Source organism: Symphalangus syndactylus, chromosome 20 (assembly GCF_028878055.3).
Source record: "Symphalangus syndactylus isolate Jambi chromosome 20, NHGRI_mSymSyn1-v2.1_pri, whole genome shotgun sequence".
NCBI classification, from domain to species: Eukaryota; Metazoa; Chordata; class Mammalia; order Primates; family Hylobatidae; genus Symphalangus; species Symphalangus syndactylus.
The window spans coordinates 2,465,019-2,486,548 of NC_072442.2; positions in this window are offsets into that span (position 1 = coordinate 2,465,019).

Here is a 21,530-nt window from a genome sequence, read left to right on the forward strand (position 1 = left end):
TGTTCAGAACTGCGCAATCAAAAGTATGGTTTAACTCTGTTAGCTTAATGAACATATCAGAAATAAGTTTCACACAATGCTTCTGTGTAGTTTTTATTTGAAGATATTATTTTTCCCAATATAGGCCTCTTAGCGCTCAGAATGTCAAATTGCAGTTTCTACAGAAAGAGTGTTTCAGAAAGGCTCAATCAAAAGTAAGGTTCAACTCTGTTAGTTGAATGCACAGAACAGAAAGAAGTTTCATACACTGCTTCTGTGTAGTTTATATTTGAACATATTCTTTTTTCCACAATTACCCACTTAGCGCTACGAATGTCCAGTTGCATTTTCTACAGACAGAGTGTTTCAAAACTGCTCAATCAAAAGTATGGTTTAACTCTGTTAGCTGAATGCTCAGATCAGAAGGAAGTTTCACAGAATGCTTCTGTGTAGTTTATATTTGGATATATTCCTTTTTCCACTACTACACTCTTAGCGCTCCAAATGTCCAGTTGCATTTTCTACAGAAAGAGTGTTCAGATCTGCTCAATCAAAATATGGTTTAACTCTCTTAGCTGAATGCACAGATCAGAAAGAAGTTTCACAGAATGATTCTGTGTAGTTTATATTTGGAGACATTCCTTTTTCCACTATTACCCTCTTAGCGCTCCGAATCTCCACTTGCATTTTCTACAGAAAGAGTGTTTCAGAACGGCTCAATCAAAACTAAGGTTCAACTCTTTTAGTTGAACAAACAGAACAGAAAGAAGTTTCACACAATTCTTCTGTGTAGTTTTTATTTGTAGACATTCTTTTTCCCAATATAGGCCTCTTAGCGCTCAGAATGTCCAATTGCAGTTTCCACAGACAGAGTGTTTCAGAACGGCTCAATCAAAAGTAAGGTTCAAATCTGTTAGTTGAATGCACAGAACAGAAAGAAGTTTCATACAATGCTTCTGTGTAGTTTATATTTGAACATATTCTTTTTTCCACTATTACCCACTTAGCGCTACGAATGTCCAGTTGCATTTTCTACAGACAGAGTGTTTCAAAACTGCTCAATCAAAAGTATGGTTTAACTCTGTTAGCTGAATGCTCAGATCTGAAAGAAGTTTCACAGAATGCTTCTGTGTAGTTTATATTTGAATATATTCATTTTTCCACTACTACGCTCTTAGCGCTCCAAATGTCCAGTTGCATTTTCTACAGAAAGAGTGTTCAGATCTGCTCAATCAAAAGTATGGTTTAACTCTCTTAGCTGAATGCACAGATCAGAAAGAAGTTTCACCGAATGATTCTGTGTAGTTTATATTTGGAGACATTTCTTTTTCCACTATTACCCTCTTAGCGCTCCGAATCTCCACTTGCATTTTCTGCAGAAAGAGTGTTTCAGAACGGCTCAATCAAAACTAAGGTTCAAATCTTTTAGTTGAACAAACAGAACAGAAAGAAGTTTCACACAATTCTTCACTGTAGTTTTTATTTGTAGACATTCTTTTTCCCAATATAGGTCTCTTAGCGCTCAGAATGTCCAATTGCAGTTTCTACAGAAAGAGTGTTTCAGAACGGCTCAATCAAAAGTAAGGTTCAACTCTGTTAGTTGAATGCACAGAACAGAAAGAAGTTTCATACAATGCTTCTGTGTAGTTTATATTTGAAGTTATTATTATTTCCACTATTACCCACTTAGCTCTACGAATGTCCAGTTGCATTTTCTACAGACAGAGTGTTTCAAAACTGCTCAATCAAAAGTATGGTTTAACTCTGTTAGCTGAATGCTCAGATCAGAAAGAAGTTTCACAGAATGCTTCTGTGTAGTTTATATTTGAATATATTCCTTTTTGCACTACTACTCTCTTAGCGCTCCAAATGTCCAGTTGCATTTTCTACAGAAAGAGAGTTCAGATCTGCTCAATCAAAAGTATGGTTTAACTCTGTTAGCTGAATGCACAGATCAGAAAGAAGTTTCACAGAATGATTCTGTGTAGTTTATATTGGAGACATTCCTTTTTCCACTATTACCCTCTTAGCGCTCCGAATCTCCACTTGCATTTTCTACAGAAAGAGTGTTTCAGAACGGCTCAATCAAAACTAAGGTTCAACTCGTTTAGTTGAACAAACAGAACAGAAAGAAGTTTCACACAATTCTTCTGTGTAGTTATTATTTGTAGACATTCTTTTTCCCAATATAGGCCTCTTAGCGCTCAGAATGTCCAATTGCAGTTTCTACAGAAGGAGTGTTTCAGAACGGCTCAATCAAAAGTAAGGTTCAACTCCGTTAGTTGAATGCACAGAACACAAAGAAGTTTCATACAATGCTTCTGTGTAGTTCATATTTGAACATATTATTTTTTCCACTATTACCCACTCAGCGCTACGAATGTCCAGTTGCATTTTCTACAGACAGAGTGTTTCAAAACTGCTCAATCAAAAGTATGGTTTAACTCTGTTAGCTGAATTCTCAGATCAGAAAGAAGTTTCACAGAATGCTTCTGTGTAGTTTATATTTGAATATATTCCTTTTTCCACTACTACTCTCTTAGCGCTCCAAAGGTCCAGTTGCATTTTCTACAGAAAGAGAGTTCAGATCTGCTCAATCAAAAGTATGGTTTAACTCTGTTAGCTGAATGCTCAGATCAGAAAGAAGTTTCACAGAATGCTTCTGTGTATTTTATATTTGAATATATTCCTTTTTCCACTACTACGCTCTTAGCGCTCCAAATGTCCAGTTGCATTTTCTACAGAAAGAGTGTTCAGATCTGCTCAATCAAAAGTATGGTTTAACTCTGTTAGCTGAATGCACAGATCAGAAAGAAGTTTCACCGAATGATTCTGTGTAGTTTATATTTGAAGACATTCCTCTTTACACTATTACCCTCTTAGCGCTGCGAATCTCCACTTGCATTTTCTACAAAAAGAGTGTTTCATAACTGCTCAATCAAAAATATGTTTTATCTCTGTTAACTGAATTTACAGATCAGAAATAAGTTTCACAGAATGCATCTGTGTAGTTTTTATTTGAAGATATTCTTTTTCAAAATGTAGGCCTCTTAGCGCTTAGCATGTCCAATTGCAGTTTCTACAGAAAGAGTGTTTCAGAACGGCTCAATCAAAAGTAAGGTTCAACTCTGTTAGTTGAATGCACAGAACAGAAAGAATTTTCACAGAATGTTACTGTGTAGTTTATATTTGAATATATTCCTTTTTCCACTATTACCCTCTTAGCGCTCCGAATGTCCACTTGCATTTTCTACAGAAAGAGTGTTCAGAACTGCGCAATCAAAAGTATGGTTTAACTCTGTTAGCTTAATGAACATATCAGAAATAAGTTTCACACAATGTTTCTGTGTAGTTTTTATTTGAAGATATTATTTTTCCCAATATAGGCCTCTTAGCGCTCAGAATGTCAAATTGCAGTTTCTACAGAAAGAGTGTTTCAGAAAGGCTCAATCAAAACTAAGGTTCAACTCTGTTAGTTGAATGCACAGAACAGAAAGAAGTTTCATACACTGCTTCTGTGTAGTTTATATTTGAACATATTCTTTTTTCCACAATTACCCACTTAGCGCTACGAATGTCCAGTTGCATTTTCTACAGACAGAGTGTTTCAAAACTGCTCAATCAAAAGTATGGTTTAACTCTGTTAGCTGAATGCTCAGATCAGAAAGAAGTTTCACAGAATGCTTCTGTGTAGTTTATATTTGGATATATTCCTTTTTCCACTACTACTCTCTTAGCGCTCCAACTGTGCAGTTGCATTTTCTACAGAAAGAGTGTTCAGATCTGCTCAATCAAAATATGGTTTAACTCTCTTAGCTGAATGAACAGATCAGAAAGAAGTTTCACAGAATGATTCTGTGTAGTTTATATTTGGAGACATTCCTTTTTCCACTATTACCCTCTTAGCGCTCCGAATCTCCACTTGCATTTTCTACAGAAAGAGTGTTTCAGAACGGCTCAATCAAAACTAAGGTTCAACTCTTTTAGTTGAACAAACAGAACAGAAAGAAGTTTCACACAATTCTTCTGTGTAGTTTTTATTTGTAGACATTCTTTTTCCCAATATAGGCCTCTTAGCGCTCAGAATGTCCAATTGCAGTTTCTACAGAAAGAGTGTTTCAGAACGGCTCAATCAAAAGTAAGGTTCAACTCTGTTAGTTGAATGCACAGAACAGAAAGAAGTTTCATACAATGCTTCTGTGTAGTTTATATTTGAACATATTCTTTTTTCCACTATTACCCACTTAGCGCTACGAATGTCCAGTTGCATTTTCTACAGACAGAGTGTTTCAAAACTGCTCAATCAAAAGTATGGTTTAACTCTGTTAGCTGAATGCTCAGATCTGAAAGAAGTTTCACAGAATGCTTCTGTGTAGTTTATATTTGAATATATTCCTTTTTCCACTACTACGCTCTTAGCGCTACAAATGTCCAGTTGCATTTTCTACAGAAAGATTGTTCAGATCTGCTCAATCAAAAGTATGGTTTAACTCTGTTAGCTGAATGCACAGATCAGAAAGAAGTTTCACCGAATGATTCTGTGTAGTTTATATTTGAAGACATTCCTTTTTCCACTATTACCCTCTTAGCGCTCCGAATCTCCACTTGCATTTTCTACAAAAAGTGTGTTTCATAACTGCTCAATCAAAAATATGTTTTATCTCTGTTAACTGAATTTACAGATCAGAAATAAGTTTCACAGAATGCATCTGTGTAGTTTTTATTTGAAGATATTCTTTTTCCCAATGTAGGCCTCTTAGCGCTTAGCATGTCCAATTGCAGTTTCTACAGAAAGAGTGTTTCAGAACGGCTCAATCAAAAGTAAGGTTCAACTCTGTTAGTTGAATGCACAGAACAGAAAGAATTTTCACAGAATGCTACTGTGTAGTTTATATTTGAATATATTCCTTTTTCCACTATTACCCTCTTAGCGCTCCGAATGTCCACTTGCATTTTCTACAGAAAGAGTGTTCAGAACTGCGCAATCAAAAGTATGGTTTAACTCTGTTAGCTTAATGAACATATCAGAAATAAGTTTCACACAATTCTTCTGTGTAGTTTTTATTTGTAGACATTCTTTTTCCCATTATAGGCCTCTTAGCGCTCAGAATGTCCAATTGCAGTTTCTACAAAAAGAGTGTTTCAGAAAGGCTCAATCAAAAGTAAGGTTCAACTCTGTTAGTTGAATGCACAGAACAGAAAGAAGTTTCATACAATGTTTCTGTGTAGTTTATCTTTGAACATATTCTTTTTTCCACTATTACCCACTTAGCGCTACGAATGTCCAGTTGCATTTTCTACAGACAGAGTGTTTCAAAACTGCTCAATCAAAAGTATGGTTTAACTCTGTTAGCTGAATGCTCAGATCAGAAAGAAGTTTCACAGAATGCTTCTGTGTAGTTTATATTTGAATATATTCCTTTTTCCACTACTACGCTGTTAGCGCTCCAAATGTCCAGTTGCATTTTCTACAGAAAGAGTGTTCAGATCTGCTCAATCAAAAGTATGTTTTAACTCTGTTAGCTGAATGCACAGATCAGAAAGAAGTTTCACCGAATGATTGTGTAGTTTATATTTGAAGACATTCCTTTTTCCACTATTACCCTCTTAGCGCTCCGAATCTCCACTTGCATTTTCTACAAAAAGAGTTTTTCATAACTGCTCAATCAAAAATATGTTTTATCTCTGTTAACTGAATTTACAGATCAGAAATAAGTTTCACAGAATGCATCTGTGTAGTTTTTATTTGAAGATATTCTTTTTCAAAATGTAGGCCTCTTAGCGCTTAGCATGTCCAATTGCAGTTTCTACAGAAAGAGTGTTTCAGAACGGCTCAATCAAAAGTAAGGTTCAACTCTGTTAGGTGAATGCACAGAACAGAAAGAATTTTCACAGAATGCTACTGTGTAGTTTATATTTGAATATATTCCTTTTTCCACTATTACCCTCTTAGCGCTCCGAATCTCCATTGCATTTTCTACAGAAAGAGTGTTTCAGAACGGCTCAATCAAAACTAAGGTTCAACTCTTTTAGTTGAACAAACAGAACAGAAAGAAGTTTCACACAATTCTTCTGTGTAGTTTTTATTTGTAGACATTCTTTTTCCCAATATAGGCCTCTTAGCGCTCAGAATGTCCAATTGCAGTTTCTACAGAAAGAGTGTTTCAGAACGGCTCAATCAAAAGTAAGGTTCAACTCTGTTAGTTGAATGCACAGAACAGAAAGAAGTTTCATACAATGCTTCTGTGTAGTTTATATTTGAACATATTCTTTTTTCCACTATCACCCACTTAGCGCTACGAATGTCCAGTTGCATTTTCTACAGACAGAGTGTTTCAAAACTGCTCAATCAAAAGAATGGTTTAACTCTGTTAGCTGAATGCTCAGATCAGAAAGAAGTTTCACAGAATGCTTCTGTGTAGTTTATATTTGAATATATTCCTTTTTCCACTACTACGCTCTTAGCGCTCCAAATGTCCAGTTGCATTTTCTACAGAAAGAGTGTTCAGATCTGCTCAATCAAATGTATGGTTTAACTCTGTTAGCTGAATGCACAGATCAGAAACAAGTTTCACCGAATGATTCTGTGTAGTTTATATTTGAAGACATTCCTTTTTCCACTATTACCCTCTTAGCGCTCCGAATCTCCACTTGCATTTTCTACAAAAAGAGTGTTTCATAACTGCTCAATCAAAAATATGTTTTATCTCTGTTAACTGAATTTACAGATCAGAAATAAGTTTCACAGAATGCATCTGTGTAGTTTTTATTTGAAGATATTCTTTTTCCCAATGTAGGCCTCTTAGCGCTTAGCATGTCCAATTGCAGTTTCTACAGAAAGAGTGTTTCAGAACGGCTCAATCAAAAGTAAGGTTCAACTCTGTTAGTTGAATGCACAGAACAGAAAGTATTTTCACAGAATGCTACTGTGTAGTTTATATTTGAATATATTCCTTTTTCCACTATTACCCTCTTAGCGCTCCGAATGTCCACTTGCATTTTCTACAGAAAGAGTGTTTAGAACTGCGCAATCAAAAGTATGGTTTAACTCTGTTAGCTTAATGAACATATCAGAAATAAGTTTCACACAATGCTTCTGTGTAGTTTTTATTTGAAGATATTATTTTTCCCAATATAGGCCTCTTAGCACTCAGAATGTCCAATTGCAGTTTCTAGTGAAAGAGTGTTTCAGAAAGGCTCAATCAAAAGTAAGGTTCAACTCTGTTAGTTGAATGCACAGAACAGAAAGAAGTTTCATACAATGCTTCTGTGTAGTTTATATTTGAACATATTCTTTTTTCCACTATTACCCACTTAGCGCTACGAATGTCCAGTTGCATTTTCTACAGACAGAGTGTTTCAAAACTGCTCAATCAAAAGTATGGTTTAACTCTGTTAGCTGAATGCTCAGATCAGAAAGAAGTTTCACAGAATGCTTCTGTGTAGTTTATATTTGAATATAGTCCTTTTTCCACTACTACTCTCTTAGCGCTCCAAATGTCCAGTTGCATTTTCTACAGAAAGAGAGTTCAGATCTGCTCAATCAAAAGTATGGTTTAACTCTGTTAGCTGAATGCACAGATCAGAAAGAAGTTTCACAGAATGATTCTGTGTAGTTTATATTTGGAGACATTCCTTTTCCACTATTACCCACCTAGCGCTCCGAATCTCCACTTGCATTTTCTACAGAAAGTGTGTTTCAGAACGGCTCAATCAAAACTAAGGTTCAAATCTTTTAGTTGAACAAACAGAACAGAAAGAAGTTTCACACAATTCTTCTGTGTAGTTTTTATTTGTAGACATTCTTTTTCCCAATATAGGCCTCTTAGCGCTCAGAATGTCCAATTGCAGTTTCTACAGAAAGAGTGTTTCAGAACGGCTCAATCAAAAGTAAGGTTCAACTCTGTTAGTTGAATGCACAGAACAGAAAGTAGTTTCATACAATGCTTCTGTGTAGTTTATATTTGAACATATTCTTTTTTCCACTATTACCCACTTAGCGCTACGAATGTCCAGTTGCATTTTCTACAGACAGAGTGTTTCAAAACTGCTCAATCAAAAGTATGGTTTAACTCTGTTAGCTGAATGCTCAGATCAGAAAGAAGTTTCACAGAATGCTTCTGTGTAGTTTATGTTTGAATATATTCCTTTTTCCACTACTACGCTCTTAGCGCTCCAAATGTCCAGTTGCATTTTCTACAGAAAGAGTGTTCAGATCTGCTCAATCAAAAGTATGGTTTAACTCTGTTAGCTGAATGCACAGATCAGAAAGAAGTTTCACCGAATGATTCTGTGTAGTTTATATTTGAAGACATTCCTTTTTCCACTATTACCCTCTTAGTGCTCCGAATCTCCACTTGCATTTTCTACAAAAAGAGTGTTTCATAACTGCTCAATCAAAAGTATGTTTTATCTCTGTTAACTGAATTTACAGATCAGAACTAAGTTTCACAGAATGCATCTGTGTAGTTTTTATTTGAAGATATTCTTTTTCCCAATGTAGGCCTCTTAGCGCTTAGCATGTCCAATTGCAGTTTCTACAGAAAGAGTGTTTCAGAACGGCTCAATCAAAAGTAAGGTTCAACTCTGTTAGTTGAATGCACAGAACAGAAAGAATTTTCACAGAATGCTACTGTGTAGTTTATATTTGTATATATTCCTTTTTCCACTATTACCCTCTTAGCGCTCCGAATGTCCACTTGCATTTTCTACAGAAAGAGTGTTCAGAACTGCGCAATCAAAAGTATGGTTTAACTCTGTTAGCTTAATGAACATATCAGAAATAAGTTTCACACAATGCTTCTGTGTAGTTTTTATTTGTAGACATTCTTTTTCCCATTATAGGCCTCTTAGCGCTCAGAATGTCCAATTGCAGTTTCTACAGAAAGAGTGTTTCAGAAAGGCTCAATCAAAAGTAAGGTTCAACTCTGTTAGTTGAATGCACAGAACAGAAAGAAGTTTCATACAATGCTTCTGTGTAGTTTATATTTGAACATATTTTTTTTCCACTATTACCCACTTAGCGCTACAAATGTCCAGTTGCATTTTCTACAGACAGAGTGTTTCAAAACTGCTCAATCAAAAGTATGGTTTAACTCTGTTAGCTGAATGCTCAGATCAGAAAGAAGTTTCACAGAATGCTTCTGTGTAGTTTATATTTGAATATATTCCTTTTTCCACTACTACGCTGTTAGCGCTCCAAATGTCCAGTTGCATTTTCTACAGAAAGAGTGTTCAGATCTGCTCAATCAAAAGTATGGTTTAACTCTGTTAGCTGAATGCACAGATCAGAAAGAAGTTTCACCGAATGATTCTGTGTAGTTTATATTTGAAGACATTCCTTTTTCCACTATTACCCTCTTAGCGCTCCGAATCTCCACTTGCATTTTCTACAAAAAGAGTGTTTCATAACTGCTCAATCAAAAATATGTTTTATCTCTGTTAACTGAATTTACAGATCAGAAAGAAGTTTCACAGAATGCATCTGTGTAGTTTTTATTTGAAGATATTCTTTTTCAAAATGTAGGCCTCTTAGCGCTTAGCATGTCCAATTGCAGTTTCTACAGAAAGAGTGTTTCAGAACGGCTCAATCAAAAGTAAGGTTCAACTCTGTTAGTTGAATGCACAGAACAGAAAGAATTTTCACAGAATGCTACTGTGTAGTTTATATATGAATATATTCCTTTTTCCACTATTACCCTCATAGCGCTCCGAATCTCCATTGCATTTTCTACAGAAAGAGTGTTTCAGAACGGCTAAATCAAAACTAAGGTTCAACTCTTTTAGTTGAACAAACAGAACAGAAAGAAGTTTCACACAATTCTTCTGTGTAGTTTTTATTTGTAGACATTCTTTTTCCCAATATAGGCCTCTTAGCGCTCAGAATGTCCAATTGCAGTTTCTACAGAAAGAGTGTTTCAGAACGGCTCAATCAAAAGTAAGGTTCAACTCTGTTAGTTGAATGCACAGAACAGAAAGAAGTTTCATACAATGCTTCTGTGTAGTTTATATTTGAACATATTCTTTTTTCCACTATTACCCACTTAGCGCTACGAATGTCCAGTTGCATTTTCTACAGACAGAGTGTTTCAAAACTGCTCAATCAAAAGAATGGTTTAACTCTGTTAGCTGAATGCTCAGATCAGAAAGAAGTTTCACAGAATGCTTCTGTGTAGTTTATATTTGAATATATTCCTTTTTCCACTACTACGCTCTTAGCGCTCCAAATGTCCAGTTGCATTTTCTACAGAAAGAGTGTTCAGATCTGCTCAATCAAAAGTATGGTTTAACTCTGTTAGCTGAATGCACAGATCAGAAAGAAGTTTCACCGAATGATTTTGTGTAGTTTATATTTGAAGACATTCCTTTTTCCACTATTACCCTCTTAGCGCTCCGAATCTCCACTTGCATTTTCTACAAAAAGAGTGTTTCATAACTGCTCAATCAAAAATATGTTTTATCTCTGTTAACTGAATTTACAGATCAGAAATAAGTTTCACAGAATGCATCTGTGTAGTTTTTATTTGAAGATATTCTTTTTCCCAATGTAGGCCTCTTAGCGCTTAGCATGTCCAATTGCAGTTTCTACAGAAAGAGTGTTTCAGAACGGCTCAATCAAAAGTAAGGTTCAACTCTGTTAGTTGAATGCACAGAACAGAAAGTATTTTCACAGAATGCTACTGTGTAGTTTATATTTGAATATATTCCTTTTTCCACTATTACCCTCTTAGCGCTCCGAATGTCCACTTGCATTTTCTACAGAAAGAGTGTTCAGAACTGCGCAATCAAAAGTATGGTTTAACTCTGTTAGCTTAATGAACATATCAGAAATAAGTTTCACACAATGCTTCTGTGTAGTTTTTATTTGAAGATATTATTTTTCCCAATAAAGGCCTCTTAGCGCTCAGAATGTCCAATTGCAGTTTCTAGCGAAAGAGTGTTTCAGAAAGGCTCAATCAAAAGTAAGGTTCAACTCTGTTAGTTGAATGCACAGAACAGAAAGAAGTTTCATACACTGCTTCTGTGTAGTTTATATTTGAACATATTCTTTTTTCCACTATTACCCACTTAGCGCTACGAATGTCCAGTTGCATTTTCTACAGACAGAGTGTTTCAAAACTGCTCAATCAAAAGTATGGTTTAACTCTGTTAGCTGAATGCTCAGATCAGAAAGAAGTTTCACAGAATGCTTCTGTGTAGTTTATATTTGAATATATTCCTTTTTCCACTACTACTCTCTTAGCGCTCCAAATGTCCAGTTGCATTTTCTACAGAAAGAGTGTTCAGATCTGCTCAATCAAAAGTATGGTTTAACTCTGTTAGCTGAATGCACAGATCAGAAAGAAGTTTCACAGAATGATTCTGTGTAGTTTATATTTGGAGACATTCCTTTTTCCACTATTACCCTCTTAGCGCTCCGAATCTCCACTTGCATTTTCTACAGAAAGTGTGTTTCAGAACGGCTCAATCAAAACTAAGCTTCAACTCTTTTAGTTGAACAAACAGAACAGAAAGAAGTTTCACACAATTCTTCTTTGTAGTTTTTATTTGTAGACATTCTTTTTCCCAATATAGGCCTCTTAGCGCTCAGAATGTCCAATTGCAGTTTCTACAGAAAGAGTGTTTCAGAACGGCTCCATCAAAAGTAAGGTTCAACTCTGTTAGTTGAATGCACAGAACAGAAAGAAGTTTCATACAATGCTTCTGTGTAGTTTATATTTGAACATATTCTTTTTTCCACTATTACCCACTTAGCGCTACGAATGTCCAGTTGCATTTTCTACAGACAGAGTGTTTCAAAACTGCTCAATCAAAAGTATGGTTTAACTCTGTTAGCTGAATGCTCAGATCAGAAAGAAGTTTCACAGAATGCTTCTGTGTAGTTTATATTTGAATATATTCCTTTTTCCACTACTACGCTCTTAGCGCTCCAAATGTCCAGTTGCATTTTCTACAGAAAGAGTGTTCAGATCTGCTCAATCAAAAGTATGGTTTAACTCTGTTAGCTGAATGCACAGATCAGAAAGAAGTTTCACCGAATGATTCTGTGTAGTTTATATTTGAAGACATTCCTTTTTCCACTATTACCCTCTTAGCGCTCCGAATCTCCACTTGCATTTTCTACAAAAAGAGTGTTTCATAACTGCTCAATCAAAAATATGTTTTATCTCTGTTAACTGAATTTACAGATCAGAAATAAGTTTCACAGAATGCATCTGTGTAGTTTTTATTTGAAGATATTCTTTTTCCCAATGTAGGCCTCTTAGCGCTTAGCATGTCCAATTGCAGTTTCTACAGAAAGAGTGTTTCAGAACGGCTCAATCAAAAGTAAGGTTCAACTCTGTTAGTTGAATGCACAGAACAGAAAGAATTTTCACAGAATGCTACTGTGTAGTTTATATTTGTATATATTCCTTTTTCCACTATTACCCTCTTAGCGCTCCGAATGTCCACTTGCATTTTCTACAGAAAGAGTGTTCAGAACTGCGCAATCAAATGTATGGTTTAACTCTGTTAGCTTAATGAACATATCAGAAATAAGTTTCACACAATGCTTCTGTGTAGTTTTTATTTGTAGACATTCTTTTTGCCATTATAGGCCTCTTAGCGCTCAGAATGTCCAATTGCAGTTTCTACAGAAAGAGTGTTTCAGAAAGGCTCAATCAAAAGTAAGGTTCAACTCTGTTAGTTGAATGCACAGAACAGAAAGAAGTTTCATACAATGCTTCTGTGTAGTTTATATTTGAACATATTCTTTTTTCCACTATTACCCACTTAGCGCTACGAATGTCCAGTTGCATTTTCTACAGACAGAGTGTTTCAAAACTGCTCAATCAAAAGTATGGTTTAACTCTGTTAGCTGAATGCTCAGATCAGAAAGAAGTTTCACAGAATGCTTCTGTGTAGTTTATATTTGAATATATTTCTTTTTCCACTACTACGCTGTTAGCGCTCCAAATGTCCAGTTGCATTTTCTACAGAAAGAGTGTTCAGATCTGCTCAATCAAAAGTATGGTTTAACTCTGTTAGCTGAATGCACAGATCAGAAAGAAGTTTCACCGAATGATTCTGTGTAGTTTATATTTGAAGACATTCCTTTTTCCACTATTACCCTCTTAGCGCTCCGAATCTCCACTTGCATTTTCTACAAAAAGAGTGTTTCATAACTGCTCAATCAAAAATATATTTTATCTCTGTTAACTGAATTTACAGATCAGAAAGAAGTTTCACAGAATGCATCTGTGTAGTTTTTATTTGAAGATATTCTTTTTCAAAATGTAGGCCTCTTAGCGCTTAGCATGTCCAATTGCAGTTTCTACAGAAAGAGTGTTTCAGAACGGCTCAATCAAAAGTAAGGTTCAACTCTGTTAGTTGAATGCACAGAACAGAAAGAAGTTTCACAGAATGCTACTGTGTAGTTTATATTTGAATATATTCCTTTTTCCACTATTACCCTCTTAGCGCTCCGATTCTCCATTGCATTTTCTACAGAAAGAGTGTTTCAGAACGGCTCAATCAAAACTAAGGTTCAACTCTTTTAGTTGAACAAACAGAACAGAAAGAAGTTTCACACAATTCTTCTGTGTAGTTTTTATTTGTAGACATTCTTTTTCCCAATATAGGCCTCTTAGCGCTCAGAATGTCCAATTGCAGTTTCTACAGAAAGAGTGTTTCAGAACGGCTCAATCAAAAGTAAGGTTCAACTCTGTTAGTTGAATGCACAGAACAGAAAGAAGTTTCATACAATGCTTCTGTGTAGTTTATATTTGAACATATTCTTTTTTCCACTATTACCCACTTAGCGCTACGAATGTCCAGTTGCATTTTCTACAGACAGAGTGTTTCAAAACTGCTCAATCAAAAGAATGGTTTAACTCTGTTAGCTGAATGCTCAGATCAGAAAGAAGTTTCACAGAATGCTTCTGTGTAGTTTATATTTGAATATATTCCTTTTTCCACTACTACGCTCTTAGCGCTCCAAATGTCCAGTTGCATTTTCTACAGAAAGAGTGTTCAGATCTGCTCAATCAAAAGTATGGTTTAACTCTGTTAGCTGAATGCACAGATCAGAAAGAAGTTTCACCGAATGATTCTGTGTAGTTTATATTTGAAGACATTCCTTTTTCCACTATTACCCTCTTAGCGCTCCGAATCTCCACTTGCATTTTCTACAAAAAGAGTGTTTCATAACTGCTCAATCAAAAATATGTTTTATCTCTGTTAACTGAATTTACAGATCAGAAATAAGTTTCACAGAATGCATCTGTGTAGTTTTTATTTGAAGATATTCTTTTTCCCAATGTAGGCCTCTTAGCGCTTAGCATGTCCAATTGCAGTTTCTACAGAAAGAGTGTTTCAGAACGGCTCAATCAAAAGTAAGGTTCAACTCTGTTAGTTGAATGCACAGAACAGAAAGTATTTTCACAGAATGCTACTGTGTAGTTTATATTTGAATATATTCCTTTTTCCACTATTACCCTCTTAGCGCTCCGAATGTCCACTTGCATTTTCTACAGAAAGAGTGTTCAGAACTGCGCAATCAAAAGTATGGTTTAACTCTGTTAGCTTAATGAACATATCAGAAATAAGTTTCACACAATGCTTCTGTGTAGTTTTTATTTGAAGATATTATTTTTCCCAATATAGGCCTCTTAGCGCTCAGAATGTCCAATTGCAGTTTCTAGCGAAAGAGTGTTTCAGAAAGGCTCAATCAAAAGTAAGGTTCAACTCTGTTAGTTGAATGCACAGAACAGAAAGAAGTTTCATACACTGCTTCTGTGTAGTTTATATTTGAACATATTCTTTTTTCCACTATTACCCACTTAGCGCTACGAATGTCCAGTTGCATTTTCTACAGACAGAGTGTTTCAAAACTGCTCAATCAAAAGTATGGTTTAACTCTGTTAGCTGAATGCTCAGATCAGAAAGAAGTTTCACAGAATGCTTCTGTGTAGTTTATATTTGAATATATTCCATTTTCCACTACTACTCTCTTAGCGCTCCAAATGTCCAGTTGCATTTTCTACAGAAAGAGAGTTCAGATCTGCTCAATCAAAAGTATGGTTTAACTCTGTTAGCTGAATGCACAGATCAGAAAGAAGTTTCACACAATGATTCTGTGTAGTTTATATATGGAGACATTCCTTTTTCCACTATTACCCTCTTAGCGCTCCGAATCTCCACTTGCATTTTCTACAGAAAGTGTGTTTCAGAACGGCTCAATCAAAACTAAGCTTCAACTCTTTTAGTTGAACAAACAGAACAGAAAGAAGTTTCACACAATTCTTCTGTGTAGTTTTTATTTGTAGACATTCTTTTTCCCAATATAGGCCTCTTAGCGCTCAGAATGTCCAATTGCAGTTTCTACAGAAAGAGTGTTTCAGAACGGCTCAATCAAAAGTAAGGTTCAACTCTGTTAGTTGAATGCACAGAACAGAAAGAAGTTTCATACAATGATTCTGTGTAGTTTATATTTGAACATATTCTTTTTTCCACTATTACCCACTTAGCGCTACGAATGTCCAGTTGCATTTTCTACAGACAGAGTGTTTCAAAACTGCTCAATCAAAAGTATGGTTTAACTCTGTTAGCTGAATGCTCAGATCAGAAAGAAGTTTCACAGAATGCTTCTGTGTAGTTTATATTTGAATATATTCCTTTTTCCACTAGTACGCTCTTAGCGCTCCAAATGTCCAGTTGCATTTTCTACACAAAGAGTGTTCAGATCTGCTCAATCAAAAGTATGGTTTAACTCTGTTAGCTGAATGCACAGATCAGAAAGAAGTTTCACCGAATGATTCTGTGTAGTTTATATTTGAAGACATTCCTTTTTCCACTATTACCCTCTTAGCGCTCCGAATCTCCACTTGCATTTTCTACAAAAAGAGTGTTTCATAACTGCTCAATCAAAAATATGTTTTATCTCTGTTAACTGAATTTACAGATCAGAAATAAGTTTCACAGAATGCATCTGTGTAGTTTTTATTTGAAGATATTCTTTTTCCCAATGTAGGCCTCTTAGCGCTTAGCATGTCCAATTGCAGTTTCTACAGAAAGAGTGTTTCAGAACGGCTCAATCAAAAGTAAGGTTCAACTCTGTTAGTTGAATGCACAGAACAGAAAGAAGTTTCATACACTGCTTCTGTGTAGTTTATATTTGAACATATTCTTTTTTCCACTATTACCCACTTAGCGCTACGAATGTCCAGTTGCATTTTCTACAGACAGAGTGTTTCAAAACTGCTCAATCAAAAGTATGGTTTAACTCTGTTAGCTGAATGCTCAGATCAGAAAGAAGTTTCACAGAATGCTTCTGTGTAGTTTATATTTGAATATATTCCTTTTTCCACTACTACTCTCTTAGCGCTCCAAATGTCCAGTTGCATTTTCTACAGAAAGAGAGTTCAGATCTGCTCAATCAAAAGTATGGTTTAACTCTGTTAGCTGAATGCACAGATCAGAAAGAAGTTTCACAGAATGATTCTGTGTAGTTTATATTTGGAGACATTCCTTTTTCCACTATTACCCTCTTAGCGCTCCGAAACTCCACTTGCATTTTCTACAGAAAGAGTGTTTCAGAACGGCTCAATCAAAACTAAGGTTCAACTCTTTTAGTTGAACCAACAGAACAGAAAGAAGTTTCACACAATTCTTCTGTGTAGTTTTTATTTGTAGACATTCTTTTTCCCAATATAGGCCTCTTAGCGCTCAGAATGTCCAATTGCAGTTTCTACAGAAAGAGTGTTTCAGAACGGCTCAATCAAAAGTAAGGTTCAACTCTGTTAGTTGAATGCACAGAACAGAGAGAAGTTTCATACAATGCTTCTGTGTAGTTTATATTTGAACATATTCTTTTTTCCACTATTACCCACTTAGCGCTATGAATGTCCAGTTGCATTTTCTACAGACAGAGTGTTTCAAAACTGCTCAATCAAATGTATGGTTTAACCCTGTTAGCTGAATGCTCAGATCAGCAAGAAGTTGCACAGAATGCTTCTGTGTAGTTTATAATTGAATATATTCCTTTTTCCACTACTACGCTCTTAGCGCTCCAAATGTCCAGTGGCATTTTCTACAGAAAGAGTGTTCAGATCTGCTCAATCAAAAGTATGGTTTAACTCTGTTAGCTGAATGCACAGATCAGAAAGAAGTTTCACAGAATGATTCTGTGTAGTTTATATTTGGAGACATTCCTTTTTCCACTAGAACCCTCTTAGCGCTCCGAATCTCCACTTGCATTTTCTACAGAAAGAGTGTTTCAGAACGGCTCTATCAAAACTAAAGTTCAACTCTTTTAGTTGAACAAACAGAACAGAAAGAAGTTTCACACAATTCTTCTGTGTAGTTTTTATTTGTAGACATTCTTTTTCCCAATATAGGCCTCTTAGCGCTCAGAATGTCCAATTGCAGTTTCTACAGAAAGAGTGTTTCAGAACGGCTCAATCAAAAGTAAGGTTCAACTCTGTTAGTTGAATGCACAGAACAGAAAGAAGTTTCATACAATGCTTCTGTGTAGTTTATATTTGAACATATTCTTTTTTCCACTATTACCCACTTAGCGCTACGAATGTCCAGTTGCATTTTCTACAGACAGAGTGTTTCAAAACTGCTCAATCAAAAGTATGGTTTAACTCTGTTAGCTGAATGCTCAGATCAGAAAGAAGTTTCACAGAATGCTTCTGTGTAGTTTATATTTGAATATATTCCTTTTTCCACTACTACGCTCTTAGTGCTCCAAATGTCCAGTTGCATTTTCTACACAAAGAGTGTTCAGATCTGCTCAATCAAAAGTATGGTTTAACTCTGTTAGCTGAATGCACAGATCAGAAAGAAGTTTCACCGAATGATTCTGTGTAGTGTATATTTGAAGACATTCCTTTTTCCACTATTACCCCCTTAGCGCTCCGAATCTCCACTTGCATTTTCTACAAAAAGAGTGTTTCATAACTGCTCAATCAAAAATATGTTTTATCTCTGTTAACTGAATTTACAGATCAGAAATAAGTTTCACAGAATGCATCTGTGTAGTTTTTATTTGAGGATATTCTTTTTCCCAATGTAGGCCTCTTAGCGCTTAGCATGTCCAATTGCAGTTTCTACAGAAAGAGTGTTTCAGAACGGCTCAATCAAAAGTAAGGTTCAACTCTGTTAGTTGAATGCACAGAACAGAAAGTTTTTTCACAGAATGCTACTGTGTAGTTTATATTTGAATATATTCCTTTTTCCACTATTACCCTCTTAGCGCTCCGAATGTCCACTTGCATTTTCTACAGAAAGAGTGTTCAGAACTGCACAATCAAAAGTATGGTTTAACTCTGTTAGCTTAATGAATATATCAGAAATAAGTTTCACACAATGCTTCTGTGTAGTTTTTATTTGAAGATATTATTTTTCCCAATAGAGGCCTCTTAGCGCTCAGAATGTCCAATTGCAGTTTCTACAGAAAGAGTGTTTCAGAAAGGCTCAATCAAATGTAAGGTTCAACTGTGTTAGTTGAATGCACAGAACAGAAAGAATTTTCATACAATGCTTCTGTGTAGTTTATATTTGAACATATACTTTTTTCCACTATTACCCACTTAGCGCTACGAATGTCCAGTTGCATTTTCTACAGACAGAGTGTTTCAAAACTGCTCAATCAAAAGTATGGTTTAACTCTGTTAGCTGAATGCTCAGATCAGAAAGAAGTTTCACAGAATGCTTCTGTGTAGTTTATATTTGAATATATTCCTTTTTCCACTACTACTCTCTTAGCGCTCCAAATGTCCAGTTGCATTTTCTACAGAAAGAGTATTCAGATCTGCTCAATCAAAAGTATGGTTTAACTCTGTTAGCTGAATGCACAGATCAGAAAGAAGTTTCACAGAATGATTCTGTGTAGTTTATATTTGGAGACATTCCTTTTTCCACTATTACCCTCTTAGCGCTCCGAATCTCCACTTGCATTTTCTACAGAAAGAGTGTTTCAGAACGGCTCAATCAAAACTAAGGTTCAACTCTTTTAGTTGAACAAACAGAACAGAAAGAAGTTTCACACAATTCTTCTGTGTAGTTTTTATTTGTAGACATTCTTTTTCCCAATATAGGCCTCTTAGCGCTCAGAATGTCCAATTGCAGTTTCTACAGAAAGAGTGTTTCAGAACGCCTCAATCAAAAGTAAGGTTCAACTCTGTTAGTTGAATGCACAGAACAGAAAGAAGTTTCATACAATGCTTCTGTGTAGTTTATATTTGAACATATTCTTTTTTCCACTATTACCCACTTAGCGCTATGAATGTCCAGTTGAATTTTCTACAGACAGAGTGTTTCAAAACTGCTCAATCAAAAGTATGGTTTAATTCTGTTAGCTGAATGCTCAGATCAGCAAGAAGTTTCACAGAATGCTTCTGTGTAGTTTATATTTCAATATATTCCTTTTTCCACTACTACGCTCTTAGCGCTCCAAATGTCCAGTTGCATTTTCTACAGAAAGAGTGTTCAGATCTGCTCAATCAAAAGTATGGTTTAACTCTGTTAGCTGAATGCACAGATCAGAAAGAAGTTTCACAGAGTGATTCTGTGTAGTTTATATTTGGAGACATTCCTTTTTCCACTATTACCCTCTTAGCGCTCCGAATCTCCACTTGCATTTTCTACAGAAAGAGTGTTTCAGAACGGCTCAATCAAAACTAAGGTTCAAGTCTTTTAGTTGAACAAACAGAACAGAAAGAAGTTTCACACAATTCTTCTGTGTAGTTTTTATTTGTAGACATTCTTTTTCCCAATATAGGCATCTTAGCGCTCAGAATGTCCAATTGCAGTTTCTACAGAAAGAGTGTTTCAGAACGGCTCAATCAAAAGTAAGGTTCAACTCTGTTAGTTGAATGCACAGAACAGAAAGAAGTTTCATACAATGCTTCTGTGTAGTTTATATTTGAACATATTCTTTTTTCCACTATTACCCACTTAGCGCTATGAATGTCCAGTTGAATTTTCTACAGACAGAGTGTTTCAAAACTGCTCAATCAAAAGTATGGTTTAATTCTGTTAGCTGAATGCTCAGATCAGCAAGAAGTTTCACAGAATGCTTCTGTGTAGTTTATATTTGAATATATTCCTTTTTCCACTACTACGCTCTTAGCGCCCCAAATGTCCAGTTGCATTTTCTACAGAAAGAGTGTTCAGATCTGCTCAATCAAAAGTATGGTTTAACTCTGTTAGCTGAATGCACAGATCAGAAAGAAGTTTCACAGAATGATTCTGTGTAGTTTATATTTGAAGACATTCCTTTTTCCACTATTACCCTCTTAGCGCTCCGAATCTCCACTTGCATTTTCTACAAAAAGAGTGTTTCATAACTGCTCAATCAAAAATATGTTTTATCTCTGTTAACTGAATTTACAGATCAGAAATAAGTTTCACAGAATGCATCTGTGTAGTTTTTATTTGAAGATATTCTTTTTCCCAATGTAGGCCTCTTAGCGCTTAGCATGTCCAATTGCAGTTTCTACAGAAAGAGTGTTTCAGAACGGCTCAATCAAAAGTAAGGTTCAACTCTGTTAGTTGAATGCACAGAAAAGAAAGAATTTTCACAGAATGCTACTGTGTAGTTTATATTTGAATATATTCCTTTTTCCACTATTACCCTCTTAGCGCTCCGAATGTCCACTTGCATTTTCTACAGAAAGAGTGTTCAGAACTGCGCAATCAAAAGTATGGTTTAACTCTGTTAGCTTAATGAACATATCAGAAATAAGTTTCACACAATGCTTCTGTGTAGTTTTTATTTGAAGATATTATTTTTCCCAATATAGGCCTCTTAGCGCTCAGAATGTCCAATTGCAGTTTCTACAGAAAGAGTGTTTCAGAAAGGCTCAATCAAAACTAAGGTTCAACTCTGTTAGTTGAATGCACAGAACAGAAAGAAATTTCATACAATGCTTCTGTGTAGTTTATATTTGAACATATTCTTTTTTCCACTATTACCCACTTGGCGCTACGAATGTCCAGTTGCATTTTCTACAGACAGCGTGTTTCAAAACTGCTCAATCAAAAGTATGGTTTAACTCTGTTAGCTGAATGCTCAGATCAGAAAGAAGTTTCACAGAATGCTTCTGTGTAGTTTATATTTGAATATATTCCTTTTTCCACTACTACTCTCTTAGCGCTCCAAATGTCCAGTTGCATTTTCTACAGAAAGAGTATTCAGATCTGCTCAATCAAAAGTATGGTTTAACCCTGTTAGCTGAATGCACAGATCAGAAAGAACTTTCACAGAATGATTCTGTGTAGTTTATATTTGGAGACATTCCTTTTTCCACTATTACCCTCTTAGCGCTCCGAATCTCCACTTGCATTATCTACAGAAAGAGTGTTTCAGAACGGCTCAATCAAAACTAAGGTTCAACTCTTTTAGTTGAACAAACAGAACAGAAAGAAGTTTCACACAATTCTTCTGTGTAGTTTTTATTTGTAGACATTCTTTTTCCCAATATAGGCATCTTAGCGCTCAGAATGTCCAATTGCAGTTTCTACAGAAAGAGTGTTTCAGAACGGCTCAATCAAAAGTAAGG